Raw genomic sequence first — 15,676 nt, forward strand, 5'->3', positions numbered from 1 at the left:
TGATAACTCTTTGCTAAATATAAAGTCTTCATGGAAGAGAATAGGTGAAGGAATTCATCAGAAAACAGACAAAGCCAGAGAATATTGATTTTATTTATGGTAAGAATGGGGACACTTCACACTTGAGATTGAGTGCTTTGTACTATGGTCTAATGGCTCCTGGGGATTATTAGCTCTTCTGTATACTTTGTGGAAAAGTTTGAGTGAATTAAGGTAACTAATGTTCATTATGGCTTGGTTTTAAGACAGTAAAATATGACTATATGCCATAAAATGTCAATAAATATGTTCATGAAGTTTATTTTAACACACTTTAATTGCCTGAGATGCTAATTCAATTACCAACTATTGAGAACATTATCATTAGAGTAAGGAGATAAACTTGGTAGTAAATACAGGTACAGCATTTCATACCTGGTTTGGCAATAAAATAGTATTGCTTATTAAAAAGATTGTTTTTCTTCAGCCAGTGCATAATCTAAGAGCTTATAATGTATATTGGGCTACATCTTAAGATTTCATCCATTCAAAATGGAACACTATGCAAGGCACCATTAGAAAATCTTTAAGGGAAATAGATCAAATTATTCTAATCCTTATTTACACTTAAATTGATTTTTGAAGCACACTTCCTCAAAAGTTACTAATAATGTACAAAACCAAAATGACAGCTTAAAAAAAAAGGGAGTAAACATTAAAAAAGAAAATTAAATCATTTATAATGAGCTCTCCAGTGTGCTTATCCCTGACAACTTCTTGTTACTCAGTAATGGAATGGGGTACCTTTCCACAAGGCTGAAACACAATAAAAAGTTTCCTTTTTTTATTCATATTATCATTTACCTTTATGTAATCAAAGCAAAAACAAAATACCTATTTGTGATTACACGAATTCTCTTTGCAAATGGGAAAAAAAGGGGGGACAAATGCTAAGAAAACAAATGCCACATACATCTGTACTTTATACATTTAACACTCCCAGCAACAGGTTCACTTTCTCAGGTCATTTTACGTCATTTGGGAATAGAAAAGGCTTTGGTACTGAAATCATGAAGTATTTAGAAGTACCAATTCCTAGGGAATCCTTTTCTATGGAAAACAAAGTGCTAAAAATAATGGTGGTAAGAGAAAACTATTAAAAAAGAAAACTCCATTCTGAGAAGACAGGTAACACCTCAGTGTTAAACAGGCAGATATTATATATATTTAAAAAGTGGTACCCTTCCTAAACAATGGGTGTTCTAAAGTTTTCATGTCTTTGCAATAGATATAAATAATACAAATGATCTAGGACCTCAATACCTGCAAAACCACTTCGCAACCCCCTCAATATTTTAACCTCTGTGTGCAAGGTTGTCAATCCCTAGAGACACTTGTTTCATATTACCTTATTTATCCTCACAGGTGCTAAATTAAGCCAACATAATGAAGCAAAACAAAAGCAACTGTTTAAATAATGGTATATTATTCTCAGGACATACAAATTTACAACAACAACAATAAAAATTAGTCTGTAGATGCTGGAGAGATAAATGAACAGAAAGACAAGCACTATGTGGGGAAAATAAGGGCTAGCTTTGTTTGCATTTCAGTACGAACTAGTAACACATCCAACTAACCTTATAATTAACTTAGCTCTCCTGATGCCTGCGAGACAAAGGACATAACCTTTCTCTATGCTCTTTAAAAAAAACAAAACAAAACTAGTAAAAAGAGAACTTAAAAAAGAGGCTATCTACTTTCTTTTGATTCTCTACGAATAACCATTCCCCAGCCATGCTCTGCTTTCGAAGCTCAAATTCTAACTCCAAAATTTTTTATTGCTTTCCCTCAAAATTCTTGTAAAACCTGAACACTCAGAGAAACCTGTTTATGTAACTGCTCAAAGTATGCACTTAAAAGTTCTAAGTAAGGATGTATTAGCCCAGTAACTGTTGATGAAGACAGGGCAATAGCATTTTGGCTCCACCATCTAGCTCAACTGAATCAATTAGAGATTCACGCAGAATATGCAGGTTCTAGATCAGTCTCAAATAATGCTTATTTTGGAGTGAGCCTATCAACTAAAATAGTAAAAAAAAAAAAATTCACTTGTTCGTGGCATGCAAAAGCAGTTAGTATATGGGAACTGAAATAATGAGATAAAATTGTCAGAAAACATGAAATGTATTTTTCTTCATAACAAGTAATGTTTTCCAGAGGTTCAACCTGTTTTCTGACCCGTGTGAATGAAGAAAAAAACTACTCACACCAAATGTTACTCAGAGAGCCTGACAATTTTTGAAACATGAAGGAATGAATTTTCAATCTTTTCCCTAAATCTTAAATTTTGAAATCCTACCCTAATAAATGAAATCTTATCAATACTACAGCACGATAGTAAAAAGCTAAGTTTTTTGGTGTATCACCACCACAGTCCAGAAACGTTCAAATGCTGATAAATAACTTGAATTACTACTAATAAAAAAAAATGCATCAATACTCAAAATGTTATTTGAAGCAGATTTAAAACTAACTCAATCTGAAGTAATGGAAATATATGAAAATCCCTAACTGAAAAAGAAATAATTTTCTATTTGTAAAACTATAACACAATGGGAAGAATATTTTCTTGCACTGGAGCTTGAAAGCTATAAATGGCTAATTGTCTTTCATGAATTAAAAATAAAGGTATAATTAGTGAATGGTAAAATTTCAAAATATTATTCTAGGCATAAAACACTGCATATCAGAAAGTAATCCAACAGATGATGCATTTCTGTCGATGTCACAAGGAGCCTCGCCTGTCAGAAATGAGGCACACGATTAATCAAGTTATGAGAAAAGCAACCACACTGTACTTGAATTTCCAGACCCAATGCGGGAAAGGGAAAGGAGCCCTGACTTACACTTCATGGAATTATCACCCTCTCCTTATCTACACTCAGTATTACTACAAAAACATGTGCTGTATCATTCAACTGCATAGAACTGCACTTGGCCCCTTCTCTCAAACCGACGCCGGAGATTGGGTTAAAACACCCTAGGTCTCTGAAGAGACTATCAAAAACAGTCTATTCAGGAGAACAAATAAGATTAAAAATTTAAAAAACTTCTTCGAAACTCGGCAAAATACATGACAATTCCTATGCTGCAGACTTGCCTTACTGTCCTCTGCGCGGCTCGGCCTCTTTCCCCGCACTCCAGCCCGGTCCCTCCACTATGAGGCTCAGGCTGACAAGAGTTTGGCCAGCAACCCCGACTCCCTCTGCCTGACCCAGGAGAGCTGAGCAAGTGAACCCGAAAAGCTGGGAGGAGAGTTTAAGACGCAAACAGGGTGAAAGAAAAAAGGCGGGGGCGAGAAAAGCCCCAACTCTCTCAATCCTACCCAAACCCGCCTCTCCTACAGTAGGCCACATGGTAAACCGAAAATGTAACAAAGAAACAAAAACGGAACACCACGAGAAAACAAATAGAGGTTCCTTAATCTCTGCATTCCCGGGCCCAATTCTCTAGCGAAGCTACCGGCCCACCCCACCCCCAGGGGTCCTGGCGCCATTTAGCTCCTCCGAAGCCGCCGCCATTTTCCGCCCCCGCCGGATCGCCGCTGTGCCTCAGTCGCTGCCCGTTAGCCTACTCTGCAGCTTAAACCACCGCCGGAGGCCCGGCCCCGAGAGGGAGGCCTGGCCTGAGCGTGCGGGGACGGCGGCTTCAGCGTCACCAAGGCCCAGCTCCGACCCCGCCCGCGGAGCCCAGGCGCCGGCTGCTTGCGCCGGCTGGCGGGAGCAGGTTGGCAGTAAGGGGGCCGGACAGGCTCCACTGGGCGGAGCGGTCCTGGCGGCGGTTGGGACCTGAAGGTTCCATAGCACTTACTTCCTGTTTTGGGTCCGGGCACTTTGGAAGAACCAGGATGGAGGCTCCAAAAAATACCAGGATGGAGGAAGCAGCCACGGGCAAGAGTGGCTGCAGCTGGAGTGAGCGAGTGCGAAGAGCCACCGGAAACGGAGCTACGGCCGCGCCCCGCCCCCAGCCCCCGCACATCCCCCTCCCGCTCGCCTCTCCCTCGGGAAGCCCTGTGCGCGGGCTGTGGCGTCACTTCCGGCTAAGTCGGAGTGTGTAAAAGGTCTCGGGTTTTTGGAGCATCGTTTCCAGTCTATGTGGCGGTTTTGTGGTCTTTCCTTCTGCTAGGAAACTTCGGTCCCGAGCAACCCTTTGCTGATGCTATAAAGGAGGACCTTCTTTCTTTGGTATAGCTTGGTCCCTCTAGCTCCGGGGACAGTTGGACCCCGCGGAACGAGTTTCATAATAATTCGGGCCTGGGAGGCGGGTGTGGATGCACGAGAGACTGAAATTTTGTGTCCGCCCCTTCACATTTGGCCTCGCTTGCAGCAGGCGCTCAAAGTGAGGTGTGATGCGGTTCTTGGTGAAATGTATCTTTTGTGAGTGTAGGAAGATGCGTCTTTGTAGTAGTGCACAGTCAGTCTTAAAGCACTGCTTTTCCACGCTGGCTGCCCTTCAGTTACCTGGGGCGCTTTTAGAGAAGATTGATAACATGTAGGTGCCTGCCATTGTATATTTATCAAAAGCCATAGACTGTATACCCCACTGATAGTGAGCCCTAATGTAAAACAATGGACTTACAGTGTTAATGACATGTCAAATTTTGTGTCATAATTTGTAACCAGCGTACTACTCTTGGGGATATTGATGATTGGGTGAGGCTATGCATGTGTGGGGCAGGAGGTATAGGGGAAATCTGTATCTTTCCCTCAGTTTTACTGTGAATCTTAAATTGCAGTCCCTAGCCTTCCCCCAAATGAAGTCTAGTTTTAAAAAGAAAGAAAGGGCTAAAATAATCCTTTGGATGTGGATAACATGAGCTAACATTTTTCGAGCACTTATGTGTCAATTCAATACTTTACATATATTACACTCATTTGCTGTTCACAAATGCCAAAAGATCAGTACTGTTAGTACAGATGAATCCCATTTTAGATAACCAAAAAGAAGTGGAATATGTCCAAGGGCACACAGTACATAAGTGGTAGGGTGACAATTGAAGCCTCAGCTCCAGAGCCTATACTTTGAACTATCCTTCTGCAGCTCATAAAATAAGTTTCGGTAACAGTCATTTTATAATGAAAACATGATTACAATCAGTTTCCAAATTCTACTGAACTGCAAGATGGACATTGCCAATTTCCAAAAATAAATGCCAGAATTGGCATTTTATTGTGTCTAACTTTATTACCAACTTGTGCTACTCTCTGCATCTTGCTGCATCTTTCAATTTTTAAATAAGAACATAAGTGATATGTAAGCAAAGCCATGAGTCAGGACTAGTGTGGTATAGATGTTAGAGTCAGACCTGAGTGTGAATTTTGGCTTTACTGTTCAGTAGTGGGTATGGTATCACACCTCTCTGAGCTTCATTTGCCTTTAAAAAATTGAAATAATGAAATCTATCTTCCAGAATAATGTAGACAACATGCTTTGCATAGAGCCTGACATATGCAGTGAGTACTTAAAATGTAAACTAATAAACCCCTGAACCAGAAAAGCAAGCTACTCAAAGAGCAGTTCTATGAAATAATTACATATGTAAAATTGTTTACATCTATGAGGAAGTGGTTCCTAATTAGCCACATTTTTCAAAAAACAATCATACAGGCTTCTTTCTCACTAAGGCATAAGAGAGTGATATCTAAATTATAGTCTGGCTGGCCATTCTCTTCTGCAAAATCTTGCTGTAATTCCCTAAAAACGTCAAGTGAATCCTTATAGTTAATTCTCCCTTTCTGGGTGAGTTTCTTTCGTAACAACCTTTCCCAAGGTCCATTGGCATTTACTTGGGGAGGACAAGTCCATTACAATATTAATTTAGTACAGTGAATTCAATATCCACTTATGATAACTCTCAACAAAGTTGGCATACAGGCAACTACCTCAATATAATAAGGGCCAAAAAATGGCAAGCCTGCATCTAACATTATGGTGAATGGTGATGCTCTAAGATCAGAAACAAGACAAGAATGTCTATTCTCACCATTTAACATAATATTGAAAGTCCTAGCCAGAGAAATTAGGCAAGAAAACTGAAAGACATCCAAATAGGGAAGGGAAATGCACGATATTTTCAATATTATCCTAGGATTTGCCTAATTAGGAATTAAATATGTTGTAGAAAAATTATGAGAAATAATTCTGTCCCAAATAGAAGTTGTTATGTTGTAAAAGTATTTACAGCACAGTAGTGGTATTAGCTGTATCTGCTGGTTATGATTAACTTCATTGAACTCCAGATTTTGTATAATACTTTCACAAACCTCATCAGTGATAGAATACAGATGGAATTGCCTTTCTTTTATGAAAGAATGGTATATTAAAGCAAAAGTGTTTCAAGTACTGAGAGATAGGCTCGTATTTCATAATTTTTTCATGTCCTAAATGGTACAATTAAGAAAAAAGATGTTTGCAAGGGCTTTTGTTCAAAGTAAATGAAAAATATAATTACTGAGTATTCCATTTTCTTCCTACACAGTGTCTGAGTCCTATTAATATGCTGATGGGTATACACTGGAAGGCCTTCCAAAAATTCCGAAGAGCTGATGGAGATTTCCTATGCTAATAGAGGAATGTACAAACTGTCTCTAGGTAGGCCCCCACATCAGGCTTTTCCAAGCCCTCTTATGTTTCAGACTACTCCTCTAGGCTTTTCTCTGGGGTGTATGGTACTCCATCTATAACGTTGTTCCTGCCCTCTGTTTGGGTCAGTATCTCATCTCCACATTACTTTAATCTTTCAACCTGGTCACTACTTCTCCATCCCCTCTTCACTTCTTTTTCTTGTGCAATAGATTTTTAATGAGACCTATTAATGGAACATTAACAAAAATTGGTTTCTCTTCCAGTTAGGGAATAGAGAACTAAGATTCAGATACTCAGAGCAAGAGAGGATAAGTTTTCATTCTGCCCTTGAAATTTCTGTGTAAAACAAAACAATTAAGTTACTTTAGTAAAATTGGGAGAATGGATGAACCTAGATTCAAAGACCTGTACCTTTATAATCTGGTGCAGAAAGGAAAGGGATGAGGTATTAGTAAATGAATAAATAATTGCCAGTTTTTATAAGTTCTAAGAAGGACACAAATTGAGTGCTCTGAAAATGAACTTAACACAGGGAGTTCAAAGCAGGGCTTTCTGAGAAGATACCTGAGCAGAGACTGGAAAGCAGAGAAAAAATCACTCTATAGGGGGTGAAGGATAGGAGGATATTTATCCAGCTAATGTGGGAAAGAGTGTGTTTGTAGAAAGCAACTGGTTTACATAATATTAATGAAATGGTCAGAGCACAGCTTTGGTAGATGGTAGGCTCAGTCTCTCTCAGACATTAATTGAGTTTAATACTACTCCTCTAAGGCTGAAGATCTACATGTCCAGAAATGGCTGGGCCATCTGCCACCTCCGTCTTGTCTTATAGCTCCTGTTTGCCAGCATATGGCACAGTACCTTAATTTAATAGACACTTAAATGTTTGTTGAGATCAAAGATAATTAAGGGTCTTAAGCCACAAGATCAGGCAACTAGTCAATTCTGTTCTTTGGCAATAGTTACTGACTACAGGAGGGCTCTGTTTCAGATAGTGTCACTACTTGGACATCTTTGGAAAAAGATAATGTTACCTTTTATTATTACTTTGGTAGAAGAAACAATGTCACATGTTTGGTGTTAACTTCAAACTTTATTGATCAAATCTTGTCCATCTAGATGCAGCATGTTAAGGCTAAAATGAAGCATTACATTTTTACCAGCAGATGTCCCTATTGTTCAGCAAGATTTTTTTTCTTTCCATAGTAGTAGCTTCAATAGTAGATGAAAATTCGATGGCTTGAATTTGTTAGTGATATGCTGTGGTAGACCAAGGACAAGCCTCAACAATAATAAAACCAAAGGGATTATGCTTTGAAATCCAAATATGAAAGGTCCTTTAGCATTTAAAGACTAGTCATTGATTTATCTCCTTTTCTTTTATTAAATGTACATCTAATTCCTTTGCACTGAATATGCAGTGACAGAAAGAAACAAGGAACCTGGGTCAACTTTATAACTTTCAGGAGTTTGCACATTTGTGATACACTTATTTCATTCACTTCATTCAGTAGACTTTCCCAAGCATGTACTTCATGCAGAACACTTTTCTAAGCATAGGGAATATGGTAGAGATCAAGAGAGACAAGGTTCCTGCCCTCTAGGAACGTATATTCCAGTGAGGGAGCTTCTTCAATGTGTCTTTGAACAAAACTTTAGGTTAAAGTACCAATTTACTGATTTATTGCAACTGCTCATAAACTTGCTCATGATAAACTTTATGAGGGATCAAGTCACTTGATATCACAGACTAATCTAAACTTCAGACATTAGGGAAGATGGACCAAGGTTCATTGGTCTTGCTTAGTCAAAGCACTTAGAACAATACTTGCAAATAGTAGGCTCTCAAAAATGTCAGATATTTGTCTTTATTATAACATCAAAGAATGAAAAGCAGAAAAAGAATTGTGTTGACTGTTAAATAGGATTTCTTAGGGCAGCAATTCTATTTCAGTGAAGAGGATTGGACTATAAAAATGTGAAGATTCATATTGAACTAACAATAGCTAACAGGTGGTCTATTTCTAGATATTTTTTTAAACTTATTTTGAACTGCCTTTCAAAATGTCAGTCTATTGTTAATAGGAGTAGAAAGGAATAAATTCTGGGTTTTTTTGTTTTTCTGAAGCTCCTTCTTAAAAATTGGTCTGCTTTCATGTTTCTGGGCAAATTGTTTTACACATCAGAGAAAGTGAAGAGGCCTCTTACATAAGGAACCCCTTTCTACTGAGGTTCACTGGATTCCCTTAATATACATGAACAAATATGTGTAAACATATGCAAACTAAGGTCTTTTTTGAACTGGAATTGCTAGTCTAAATTCAATAGAAAACACTATTTATCAAGCAAGGTATTCCTCCCAGAAAATTGCCTGAAATACCAACCCAGTCTTTTAATACCTACCTAATTAAAGAGTGTCTGTAATATATTGAACATAACCATATCAGATTAAATTTCAGAGCATACCTTTGTTATAATGACTGTATTTTAAGTGGGCCTGGTGAGAACATGTAATATTTAGTTTTACTTTAATCAAATTGGGAATAACAGGATTAGGAAATATATATATATATATACATAAAATCATATTTTATAATTACATCTTTTGCAGCAGCATTATATGCATATTAGCAAACCTAGGGGAAACCTAGGGCAAGGAAGATATGTGGCTCCAGCAGTCATAATATCACTAACGTCTTTTTTTGGGTCTTTTATGTTTCTTACCAGAAGATTACATTAATGCTAAACTGGGTCTGTGTTAGTTCAATATAGTGTAGCAAGACACAAGTCTATTATAACCATTGTCTGAAGGTAAAACTCCTTTCTCTATTTCCATTATAATGGGTAAGCTCTATTTTTGTTGAACAGGAGCCCATTTTCACATGATGCCGCGGTCTTTTCCTTTGCTCAAGAGCCATCTGCTGTGTGAAAGGGTATCTCGCGATGACCTTCCTTACCCAGGACGACTCAAGAGACATGGGCCCATGCAAGAGACTTTATTATCTGAAGGAGAGAGTGGCTGCACCAGAGGGGGGTTGGGGGAGAGAGAGAGAGAGCAGCAGAGAGAGCAGCGGGACAGAGAGCAGAGAGCAGAGAGGGAGAGCAGGGGGACAGAGAGGCAGAGACAGAGAGAGAGCAGCAGAGTGAGAGAACGACAGAGAGACAGAGACAGAGTGAGAGAGATAGAGAGGGCAGCAGAGAGAGAGCAGCAGAGTGAGAGAGACAGACAGAGAGAGAGAGAGAGCGCGACAGAGAGAGGGGGAGGGCAGCAGCGTGGTGCCTTTTATTGTGGCTGCCTTGGGGCAGGGTCGGGATGCTTAGAGATAAGGCGGGGTAAGCCCAGCAAGCCCCAGGCAAGCCCCCGCATAATTCTCACCAGCTTCTGTGCTTGGGACCATGGGGCAAATGGAGGATAAATTACTATATTCTTACATTCCTCCCTTTTCTGTTTTATAAGTGGTAGAGGATTTGGGAAGGGGTGAAAGTTAGTCTTCAGTAACTGCTTCTTGCTGATTAGGGGCAATGAAGTTCATTTTTGTATTGATGGGGGGCGGTCTTCAGATGAGCCCTTGGTCTGCAGTGGCGATGGCATTTTCCAGGTTCAATAAGGATGATTGTTTTTGGAGAGGGGTTGGTAATCCTGTAATATAAGCTGGTTAAAGGTTTGGTTAGAAATTTTTTGCATTTGGGCTGATTGCTATGTTTACATAGGGTGACTGAATAGCATTCTGGGGGGACGTATGTTTAGGCAGCAAAGCAACCTGTAGGGCAAAGGGAATCCTTGATGGTACAATCTTTTGGACAGTCTGAAAGAGAAGAAAGAGCTGGCATTGGGAAGATAGGTCTGGTGAGGGAATAAGGGTTGAGACCAGGGTTAATAATCCTGAAGCATGACGCATGGCAGTTGTAAGGGAGGTCTTAGGATTCTGTGCTGGCAGAAACTTCTTCAGTGTGGAGATGAGCAGCACAAAATGTGGAGTAAGAGGTCCCGTCAGGGTGGAGGAGTAGGAACCTGTGGGAGATTCGGTGGGAGGGGAATAACTGAGACAAACGGCTTAAGGTGGGAGTTGTGTATCTAGTGGGGAAGACCCTGGAGTTTAACTGCAGTTGGCATGGGAAGGATTACTGTGTATGATCCTTGCCATTTGGGAGTTAGGGATGGTGTCTTTGTTGTTTGGAACGGGCATGGTTTGGAGAAGTTTTTTCCTGTCTATGGTAATGGCCTTGTAGCACAGGGAGAACTGAACTCCCAGGTATGTGACCTGAGCGGCAGACAGCTGAACTTTGGAGGGAGGGTGAAACCCGATAGCTGTGTTCTGAGAGAAAGTTTAAAAGGAGAATAGTATTCTATTGTGAGGCTTGTAGGGAGGGACTGCACTGGAGGAGATCACCTACTTATTGAAGGAGGGTGGAGCTCGAGAGAGTAAGGGATTTGAGGTCTTGTGCTAGAGCCTGTCCAAAAAGGTGGGGACTATCTCTAAAGTCTTGGGGAAGGACCTAAGTGTTCTCTGAATATTAAAAATTAACTTAAAATAAGGAACTTCCTGCCTTGATTTTTCTCTGGGATACCAGCGTCTTGGTCTGGGAGCATATCAAAAGGCTGCCTGCTCAGCCCCCAAGGTGGGCTGAGGTATTGTGTATTTGCTAAAGAATCGTGCCTCTGGAACTTCCTGAGTGTTAAAATGCAATCTTATCCTTAAGATGGAATTCTTCCTGCCTTTTACTATTCCGTCTACATCTGGGTCTGCATGCTAAGTTAGTTGCTCAGTTTGCAAAATCACCTTGTCAGATCTGAAGGAGGAAAGACAGCACATAGGCCTGGGTCTTTTAGCATGCTAAAGTGAATCTTACACATGGTTATGAATGACTAGCATAATAAAACATGTGCTACTCTTCTTTGTCTGGGGAACATTAATGTCACTGAAGAATGATTCTAGAGCTCAATGTTTAACATAGAGTTTTAGTAAGGGGGTGGTTTCCTAGCATGTAGTTACATTGCTCTGATTGCAAATATCCTGCCTTGCTTTCTTCAGAGGCTCTCACTTTATTCTAAAGCCTATGGTCCCTGTCTCATTCCCCCCTCTACAGATGGAGACCTTAGCTGCTGCTAGGGAAAGGGGGCGATGACCGCTCTGGCTGCTTCATGCTGAGAGGGGGTGCAGTAAGGGGTGGAGCGCTAGGTCTCCATCAGTGGTCATTTGAGAGGGCCTTGGAAGATGGGCACTTTTATTCCAGGTTTTATCTCCATTTGCAGTTTTGTGGCTTCTAGGCAAGATAGAACAAATCATGTTATTAAGTTAAGTAGCAATATCTGGAGTTGGATTTTCCATTCTGGAAGGACAAACTTGATGAGATTAAGAATGCATGGCTGAATATGAGAACTAGAAATATTAAGAGTCTAATTGAGAATAGCCAGGTATCATGGGGAAACTAGACTGTTGGATTGAGTTTACATCTCAATGACTAGTATTAGGATTTAGTATAAAGAAGACAGCATTATTGAAACAATACTTTTCTCTAAAATCACCCTCATTTTTATTAGAAGTACCCAGATTAAGAAAATAATTAACAGTTGGCTTGATTATTTGCATAAGTGCAGCAAGAAGAGTAATTGATTATATGGGATCTTTTAAATGTGTTTTGCTGGAACTTTTTGCAAGGAATTTCAGATTGAACTTTTAAGGGCTTCTGAGGCCAGACAGCTTAGCCAGACTTACCATCAGGTTGTGCCTGCAGTACCTGTAGATTTGGATGAATTCCTCTCTTCCTGAGGTTCCTGCACCTGCCAGGAAGTGACCTTCCTTACTCACCTGGTCAGGCTGCTGGTAACTCTGTAAGCAAGGTACCAGGCCAGTTCTTCTAAGGGGCTTTGTTGGCTTTATAAAGTCAATCTTAGTTCCTTAAAGCTGTCTGTTCATATCTGAGTTTACACACGTGTCTCTCAGGTATGACGTTCCAGTCAAAGCCTTGGTAATATAACCAGTGTTTTTAATTGGTCCTCTTACAAGGAAAGCAGATTCTTATTGAACTTGTGCAAATAAACATACTGCCATGAAATATAAAAATAGTCACTGAAAGTTTTTGAATTCTGGAGGGATGAGATAGAGAGAAAGATAAAGTTTCAATTCTGCTTATAAAGGCAGTCATTTACTAAACTGTTGTCAGCTTTAGAGAAAAAGCTTAAAACACTTTATCAACAACATTTGAAACAAAAAGCCACCAAATCATCTTCCTTAGTTTACTTAATCCTATGTAACTAATACCTGTTCTGCTGAAATCTAGTTTTTTACTAGTTTAGGAGTAATAAAACAGTGAGTATAGATGACAAAAGACTTACAAATGACAGTGGTTAAAGATCTGATGAGAGCTTACTATAAGACAGTTGTCATAAGGAAATTTGGATCTTTCTGTAACACGAAACATTCAGTAACAAAGTTTAGCATCATTCCCTGTGACAGTGCCTTCTAGGCAATTAAGCAGGTAAATAAGCCAAATTAGCCAAATATTTTCTCCAATGAGAAAAAATTCCTCTGACATGTTCCAGGGGCCCTCTGGAACATATCAGAGTTAACTAGAGGTAAAAGCACCTTTTTGCATTTGATTTTGGGAAGGTGTTAAAAGTTTTAAGGCACTTGCTTAAATAGTTACTCACATTAGACAAAGCTACACTTCACTTTAAGCATTTTTCTTTGAAAGATTTAACGGAATACATCAACTTAAATGACTATAGGTAAACTTAGGCAGCTGATAACCATAAGGACATACCTATTTAGTTCAACTTAAAGTAGCATTAATGCTTAATATCTTCTATTAGAATTTTCTGGAAATTTTAGAAGGCACAATTTCTACAAGCACTTGTCTTTAAATCAATTTTTATTAATACCATTCGGAGGTAGAAAAATATTTTTCATTTACACACTTAGACACAAACATACAGATTGAGACGTAATGATACAGTGAGAGGACAGACAGAGCTCCTGGCCTGAGCCAGGAGGGGACAAGAGAGCCCGTGGTGGTGCATTGTCTAGGCGTTTTATAGGCAATTGAGGATATTTGGGATCGTGAAAAGAGCTTAGGGGTGTGGACTTTAAGGCAAGTAGTAGGTGTTTAGGATTGCAGGGGAGACAGAGAGAGAGAGCTTGGTTTGGAGGTAGGAGAAAGCCTGGATATATGGGATCTCTTTCCATTTGCCCGTACGCTCACAGAAGTTGTATAAGTCGTGGAGAATTTTAGGATCTAAAGAGCCATTTAGGGGCCATTTAGACTGATTGTCTAAGGGATATTGTGGCCAGATCTCATTACAGTAGCGAACAGGTTTGAGGTCTGGAGTGAGGTGGAGGGGCTTTAGATTATTGAGTAAGCACCCAAGCGGTGAATCTGTGGGAACGGAGGGACCAGATCCCATGGTGAGAACGAGACTGTTCAGAAGTCGCTGAGGCGTCCCTGAGCGATTGAGAAGGTCATGGAGAAGACCAGGCACAGTTAGGGGGTCGTCACCACCTCTAACTATGGGGTCGGAGGCGAAAACACCAGGGAGGCTTGGTACCTGGTACCAGGAGTTTTCGAGTCAAGTAGATACGTAGATAAAGGGAAACTGGGCCTTAGTGGATGAGGATTCTCACCATGGGGAGGCAGAGAAGGGTCGACTATGGGGATCAACCGTGACTCTGAAAGTCGTGGTTGGGGGTGCCCTTGTCCCAGAGGAGTCCTTGGGGGTGCCGGACACTCAACGGTCACTTCCCAGGTTCCAAAGGGACATTTAAGTCGACCATGAAGGGGAGACTCACCAAATCGAAGGCTGGTGTTGGGTGAGGAGACGAGTGACCAGGTAAATGGACGGTGAGCCCATGGAGGAGGATCGGGCAGCTCGGGTTCTGAGAGCAGCTCAGATTCCCGGAGGAAGAGCAAAGTCAATGGGAGAGCCTCATCCGAAGTCACGGCACCAATGAAAGGGTATCTTGCCATGACTCTCCTTACCCAGAATGACTCAGGAGACATGGGCCCATGCAAGAGACTTTATTATCTGAAGGAGAAAGTGGCTGCACCAGACGGGGGTGGGGAGAGAGAGAGAGAGAGAGAGAGAGAGAGAGAGCAGCAGAGAGAGCAGTGGGACAGAGAGCAGAGAGAGAGAGAGAGCAGGGGGACAGAGAGGCAGAGACAAAGAGAGAGAGAGAGAGCAGCAGAGACACATAGAGAGAGAGACAGAGAGAGCAGCAGAGTGAGAGAGACAGAGACAGAGTGAGAGAGACAGAGAGAGAGAGAGGGCAGCAGAGTGAGAGAGAGAATGACAGAGACAGAGTGAGAGAGAGAGAGGGCAGCAGAGAGAGCAGTAGAGTGAGAGAGACAGAGAGAGAGAGAGAGAGCGACAGAGAGACAGAGTGAGAGAGACAGAGAGAGGGGGAGGGCAGCAGCGTGGTGCCTTTTATTGTGGCAGACCCGCTGGGCCTGTTGCCTTGGGGGAGGGTTGGGATGCTTAGAGATAAGGCGGGGTAAGCCCAGCAAGCCCCAGGCAAGCCCCGGCATAATTTTCACCCGCTTCTGTGCTTGGGACCATGGGACAAATGGAGGATAAAGTACTATATTCTTACACTGTGTAATCATTGTCCACTGACAGCACTCTTGATCTTAAGCCTGTAATAACTTTTCACAAGAATCTTCTCTGAGAAGGAATCCATGCTGCTTTGTCATTGCAGAGCAACTGCCTGAAAAATACATGATACAACAATGTCTTATACATAATGTTATACATTTATAACTATGTTATTTGAAAAGGTCATAGTAAATATAGTACTTGATAAGCAGTCTGTCTCTTGCAATGGGTGAAAATGAAAATAACTGAGGCTTTTTGCGTGTAGGTCTTTTCTACCTCTCTCTATTACAAATACATTTTTGATAATGTAATACATTAAATGAAGGATTTAAAAATTAGGTTTCCCAAGGATAGGTGGCTTATAACTAATGGTAGGATGAAACAAGCAATGAGCAATGAGTTTTTCTACTATTCCCATATTTACTTGGTAGTAAAATCTGGTGTTATTAGTTGTTTTAT

The 15,676-nt window shown here is 40.6% G+C and overlaps 2 protein-coding genes across 3 annotated transcripts in view; one reads left to right on the plus strand and one right to left on the minus strand.

The window, feature by feature from the left end:
• Positions 1-4,010, minus strand: part of DMTF1 (cyclin D binding myb like transcription factor 1) — a 44,276-nt gene extending 40,266 nt beyond the window's left edge. For both annotated transcript variants that reach the window (XM_073238895.1, XM_073238894.1), the window contains exon 1: positions 3,853-4,010. The gene's annotated coding sequence lies outside the window, so the exon portion shown is untranslated. The remainder of the gene's footprint in view (positions 1-3,852) is intronic.
• The window catches only part of TMEM243 (transmembrane protein 243), a 152,614-nt gene that overhangs the window by 57,300 nt on the left and 79,638 nt on the right, over positions 1-15,676 (plus strand). The gene's annotated exons all lie outside the window — the stretch shown is intronic.

Source organism: Manis javanica, chromosome 6 (assembly GCF_040802235.1).
Source record: "Manis javanica isolate MJ-LG chromosome 6, MJ_LKY, whole genome shotgun sequence".
Taxonomy (NCBI): Eukaryota; Metazoa; Chordata; class Mammalia; order Pholidota; family Manidae; genus Manis; species Manis javanica.